The 6,000-nt window shown below is 41.6% G+C and overlaps 3 non-coding genes across 3 annotated transcripts; all 3 read right to left on the reverse strand.

Moving 5' to 3' along the window:
• Window positions 1-513: 513 nt before the first annotated feature.
• trnat-cgu (transfer RNA threonine (anticodon CGU)) lies at window positions 514-585 on the reverse strand. Its single transcript has one exon. It is a non-coding gene; the product is annotated as a tRNA-Thr (tRNA).
• Window positions 586-3,001: 2,416 nt separating this feature from the next.
• Window positions 3,002-3,074, reverse strand: trnak-uuu (transfer RNA lysine (anticodon UUU)). The gene has a single exon. It is a non-coding gene; the product is annotated as a tRNA-Lys (tRNA).
• Window positions 3,075-4,158: 1,084 nt separating this feature from the next.
• Window positions 4,159-4,230, reverse strand: trnaa-cgc (transfer RNA alanine (anticodon CGC)). The gene has a single exon. It is a non-coding gene; the product is annotated as a tRNA-Ala (tRNA).
• Window positions 4,231-6,000: the final 1,770 nt, after the last annotated feature.

A 6,000-nucleotide genomic window follows, 5' to 3' on the forward strand; every position in this document is an offset into this window, starting at 1 on the left:
TGTTGTCTCTGTCTTTCTTTTGTTATACAATTGTATTGTTGTTGTGTTTTTTTCTTTGTACTACTTATGTCCGAGAGCTAGCTAAATAGCCTTTCGTTATACCATATACCTGTGTATGAGTATAATGACAATAAACTTGAACTTGACATAGTCTTGCAGGCAGTATATTATTTTATCGTTTACTCGTATAAAAAAGCATGGTCTTCTCGTTCCTAATTCAGATTTTTAGTGCTTTCGAACGTTACTTCCAACCTGGACTGACAGCTCACCCGATCTGTTTGTGATCAGACCATGGAGTCGGGGGCTGTACCAAGCGCACGTTCCTTCCCAATGCTGAGGCGATCATTCGGAAGATGGGTGTGAAGAGAGACAAGCTTTGTCGACTAAAAAACAAGGCAGGAGATGCAAGAATACTAATCACTGGTGACAGTTATGCTCTCTTACTATTGAGATCCCTACATTGCGAGTTTTTTTAAGACTTTGAAACTAAAGGAAAGCGGTGACAAATGAAACTGGCATGGGTGGGGTTTGAACCCACGCTCTTCGGTTTACGAAACCGACGCCTTACCACTTGGCCACCGCGCCCTTCAAGTAAGCATGGGAATAAGGTTGTTCAAATTATTTTTTTCTGAATCTGGTTTACATCGCCAAATGTAAACCGGAGGCAGCAACAACAATAAAAGGGATACTTGTCCTTAAACTCGGACGTGATGTTCTGCAGACGTGCACAATGTCCTGTTTTCTTGCAGTGTAGACATTTTGCTGTTCACGCTCCGCATTCATCTGCTTTGTGCATTGTTAGTCCGCACCTGTAACATGTAATGTCAGCCGTCCCCTGTTCTTCTATTTCTCTAGCATGACTGCATCCTGCTGCTCGGCTTTTGTTTGTAAAGTTTGAGCGAGCGCCCCGTTCAGTGTCACTTTGTCACTGTGGTCAGAAAGCATTCTTGATTCTGCTTGAGCTGCTTCATGAATTCTAGCGACTGTAAGAGCTCTTTTTAAAGTCAGCCCTTCCTCCTGCAGCAATTTATAGTCTCTTATGTGCACATTTTTCCACAAGTTGATCTCTTAACATGTCAGTTTCCAATACTCCAAAGTCACAAGATTTAGCCAGTTCTCTTAGTGCAGTCACAAAAGCATCAACAGATTCGTCCTGAGACTAAGTTCTCTGCCTAAATTCATGCCGTTCCAAAACCACATTTCTCCGCGGTGTAAAGGAAGCGTCTAAGGCAGCTACAGTCTTTTTCTCCAGGGAGGTTGGCGAAAATCCGCTGCACGGGAGCCCTGATACAGTGCAGTAATGTAGCACGTCTCACGGCATCCTGAGCTTCTGTAGATCCACTGGCTATTTAAAAAAAAAATCTGTACGACTCCATCCATATCTTGTATTCCGTATACAAATCCGGGGCTCCGAGGTTCAGTAGAAGCGGTGGAAAAAGCTGGGCATAAGCAAAGCTTCTCGGCGCGGCTACCATATCTTCCATGGCGCAAGCTAAACGAAAAGTCCGAAAATTCAGAAGTTCGTTTCTAACAGCAAGAGAACTAAAATCTGCACTGCACTCGCTTTGAGTCCGTCAAGCACTCATCTCTCGTCGCCTTCAATGTTGTGTATCTTAATAAAGAGACGTTTTTATATTATTTTAACTATTTTATTAACTACACAGATCACGCCCTTACACCATATATTCCTGCCTTCTACTCTCTCGTTCTGTTGTCTCGCGATGTCTCCTCACTATACTACATTTAGCATGACTTCTTGTTGCAGTTGAGCTCAAAGCTGGAGATGATCTCCATATTCTACTGCACTATCTAGTCCGAAACGTAGTACACAGTACATACTTTTTTAAGTGAAGTCAGGTTGTTAAAAAATTAAACCAGCGCCCTGTCACAGAAACGTACCCCAGTCTCCCGCGCAACAAGCGGGGTACTCAGCACTATGCTAACGAGGAGCGCTTGTCTGCAGCTGAGCGTCAGCTCTGTTTACTGTCAGCAGTCATTGCCTCATTTCCAAAGACTTTTTCACCTGATCTCAGCTTTTAAAGACAGTCATAAACGCTCAAGAAGTAATTCATGTCAGTTGGAAGTCTGTTTCTGTTGTCTCAGCTCTTGATAAAGAAAAGCCGTGCGTGGGAGACTCCCTCTCTGAAGACGTTTGCCGTCACCCTGCGAGGGAGAAGAGCCATCAATCACCGAGGCAACTACTGAGACAGTTAACATAAAACACGTGAAATGCGAGATGTTGTGATTTTTTCCCCGCTTAAGGCTTCTATTGTTTCTACTCTAACGAGAAAGACCTCTTTATTAGAAGTGAGATTTTAACAAACGTCTCCAGGGTTAACTGCGACCTGAACGCAACGCCTTAGACCACCAGCCATCTTGCCTGTGGTACTAAGAGCAGCGCTCAATAAAAATGATCAGAAACCGAAAGCGCTTCTTATGCGGATCAGTATATTCCGATTCCACTGGTTCTGCAGAAGAAATAAGAAAAGCCGAACTCAAAGCACTGTGTTTCCATTACGGGTACTCTGCAGCTGCTTTAAGATCTACTCACACCGTGTTGCCATTAAGGCTACCTAGTTAAAAAAAAAACGTATCGTCATCTTTTTGAACGTGATTATTAGACACCCGTTAAATCTCCACCGAGGTTTCTTAAGAGATCTTCAGCGAGCGAGTATTAAAAAACTACGTCGCTTCCAACCTCTGCTGTCACTGTAAACTCTGCAGAGTTGCAGTGTGCCTTTCCTCTTGTCGTATTCAAGAGTACTCACTGTGTGAGCTCTTCACTGCGTGTTCTGTACTCTACTGTGATTTAATTTAGATGATTACGTGGAGTAGAGTGACAAGATCTACTTGAACATTTTCGGTTTGTGAAATGAAACACTAAATACACTACTGTAAATACAAGTAATGGACATTTAAAATAACCACAGTACAGCTAGAACAGTGAAAGATAAAAGACTATTTAGAATGACATTCACAATAGATTTAAGAACAGCACATCCGCCCGAACAGGGACTTGAACCCTGGGCCCTCAGATTAAAAGTCTGATGCTCTACCGACTGAGCTATCCGGGCTCTGAAAGAAAATCGACACTGTCGGTATCCTCGCAAGTCACGTGTCTCTTGTTCCGAAGAGCAGTCATACCTGACGCGTCTGGAATGACCACTGACAGACTTTATCATGAAGCGACGGCACCACTCCCAGTAGAATGAGTGAGAAATACAGCATGACATGGGTAGTTAAGGGGCTCCCACAATCCATCTTTCCTCACATTACTGTTTTTATTCAATAGCATTTGGACCTTTTTTCACATTCAGATTTTTTTCTCATTCAATAAAATCTTTTAATCAACAACATTAAAAAGAAAACAAATGGAACATTTTTTGGAACAATAATTAAAAAAAAATATTTCAATGCCTTGGTTGTATACGTGTGCACACCCTTTATAAAGGGAGTTGCAACAGTGCTGAAATGTAAAGAGCATTTCTGTAGAGAAAACAGCATTTTTTTCTGCCTTGATGTTAAGCTTAGGGAGCCTGTCTTTTAGAAATTCTATTTCTTCACACCCTGCACAGCCTCCCGACAGACTAACGAATATTTTTGGGAGAAATTGGCTCACACACCGGAAGACACTAACGTTTATTTACGTTAGAGTATGTGAATAACAGTTTAACCGAAAAAGTTTGTAATTGTGATTTTGTTAAAATTTAATAAATCGTCTATCATCAGTAAGTAATTATTAAGAAATTGTTTTATTTCATAAACTATAAGACAATTTAGAAAGTTTATAGGTCATAAACGTCGCTTATGTTCTTTTAACTCTAGCGTTCAGGATCCAAACCCAGGTGCGGACGGTTGTGTTTCTTGAATCTCTTGTAATCATCAAAAGTCGATGTGTAGTTCTTCAGTACTTTCTCGAGTTGTGCCATGGATATTTTATACGATCAATACTTGTCATGCTCTTTTGCATTTTCCTTAACTAAATTAGTTCAAATAATTTAGGATTTAACAGAACTAAATGAGGTACATTTAAAACAGCAGCGCAACTCTGCAGCACGTCGAGTGTGCCTGCATTTAATTGTGTAAACCTGGCTCTCTGAACACGAGCAAAGAGTTCTCACTCAACAGAAGATTGCGAGTACTGTAATATAAAGCACCTGGAGATGCCAGGGATTGAACCCGGGACCTCATACATGCGAAGCATGCGCTCTACCACTGAGCTACATCCCCGATGAAAAAGTTTGTGGAACAGACTTAGAAATGTGCAAATGCTCACTGATCACACCACTCACGAAGAATGCCTGCAGTTTCCCACTTTCGCGTTTCTTCTACTACAGAGTAAATTCATAGGAATGAAAAAATAAGGAAGGAAAAATAATCGCATCGAAGCTTCAAGAGGCTGGGCACAAATTAATCTGTTATTTTTGCATCCGGTTACATGGGCGACGGTGGTTGATTCCCAGACGGGGGAGTGCTTTTTTTTCTACCTCCTTACTCGACTGTCCTTCAATTCTGTTTTATTTGAAAGCTTTTTGCATCTTTTAAGTGCTCTTGATTAAACTATGCATAGAAAAACAGAAGTACTGATGATTTAACGTAAAAGGGTGAAACAACGCCCCAACCACAGGAATGGTAACAGGAAGGATCGTGTTCTTATTTAATATGTCCTTTTGAGATGTCTTGTCAATGCACACAGGCGGTAGAGCTGAATAATTTACTTTTACTGGTGTTTTTAAACAAAGATGGAACACATTCTTTCTATACCATGAAGAAAGGAGCAGACTTTACCTTTAAGAGGCAAAAATGACACCTTATCAAAGCTAATATTAATTAAAATGACATCACAACAAAAGAGTGGAGCCTTGAGTGAATAAAGCCTTGAGTGGAGCCTTGAGCTTTCATTGGACGTCTGTGTCTCCATAACTTTGTAGGTGAGAGAGAGGATTGTAATAATTTGCAGGTGCTTCTCGGAAGTGCGTTGGTGGTACAGGCGCCTTCCAAATAATTGAGTCAGGTTTGAATCCCAGCCAGTGCAAACCCAAATCTTTTCAAGATAATCTGTGGTCCGCTAACACATCTTTTGAAACACTGCAACAGGTAACACCCGTGTGAAACATCATGAGCATCTGTTAAACCTCTCTACCTACCCGTTCCTCACAGAGACATGACGAGGGTCTAAAGGGACATTTTGAGCCGTAGAAACATTTTATCATTCCGTACTTTCCTGTGCAGTCAGGCCAGTTCCACTTTAACTGCGCTCGACAACGGAGGTCGTTTTGAAAACAACGAGAGTAAAGGGACACTGCACGTCTGCAGAACATCACGTCCGAGTTTAAGGACAGCAACTTTAGAGATTGGAAGCTAGGGAGTTTCAGGTCTGTGTTTTTATTATAGGTTCAAGAAAATCTGAATACCTTTTCAAGAAGTATTTCAGAATCCCAGTCAAATCCAGTACGAATGCCGCATAGATCTGCATTGTACAATTAGTATACTGTTTGTCCATTGAATCAAACACGCCTTATGAAGCATTTCTAAAACAGGAGAGATCGTTAGGGAATGCGTCTTCCTGTAAAAATAAAATGACTTCAAGGGCACTATAAGCAGAGGTGCTCTACAGAAGAACTATAGCCAGAGATGTCAAAGAGGTCGAGATTTCACCACGTGAGAGAAAGCATCTCAGAAAACGAAGTTGCGGTCATTTCCACGCCTTATAAAACCACTAGGTCAAACAACAAGAGCTGAAGAGTCGCTGTTGATAGTAACGCGGCCGAGCGCTCTAAGAAGCTGGCTTAAACCTCCAGCCTCTTCAGGAGCATCTGTTGGAGTCACACTGCTACGGCGTATCTCCTTGTTAAGTATCCCTTTTATTGTTGTTGCTACCTCCAGGCGATGTAAACCAGGTTCAGAAAAAAAACATTTGAACAACATTATTCCCATATTTACTCAAAGGTGCAGTGGCCAGGTGGTAAGGTGTTGGTCTTGTAAACTGAAGATTGTGGT

Source organism: Lepisosteus oculatus, chromosome 14 (assembly GCF_040954835.1).
Source record: "Lepisosteus oculatus isolate fLepOcu1 chromosome 14, fLepOcu1.hap2, whole genome shotgun sequence".
Classification (NCBI taxonomy): domain Eukaryota; kingdom Metazoa; phylum Chordata; class Actinopteri; order Semionotiformes; family Lepisosteidae; genus Lepisosteus; species Lepisosteus oculatus.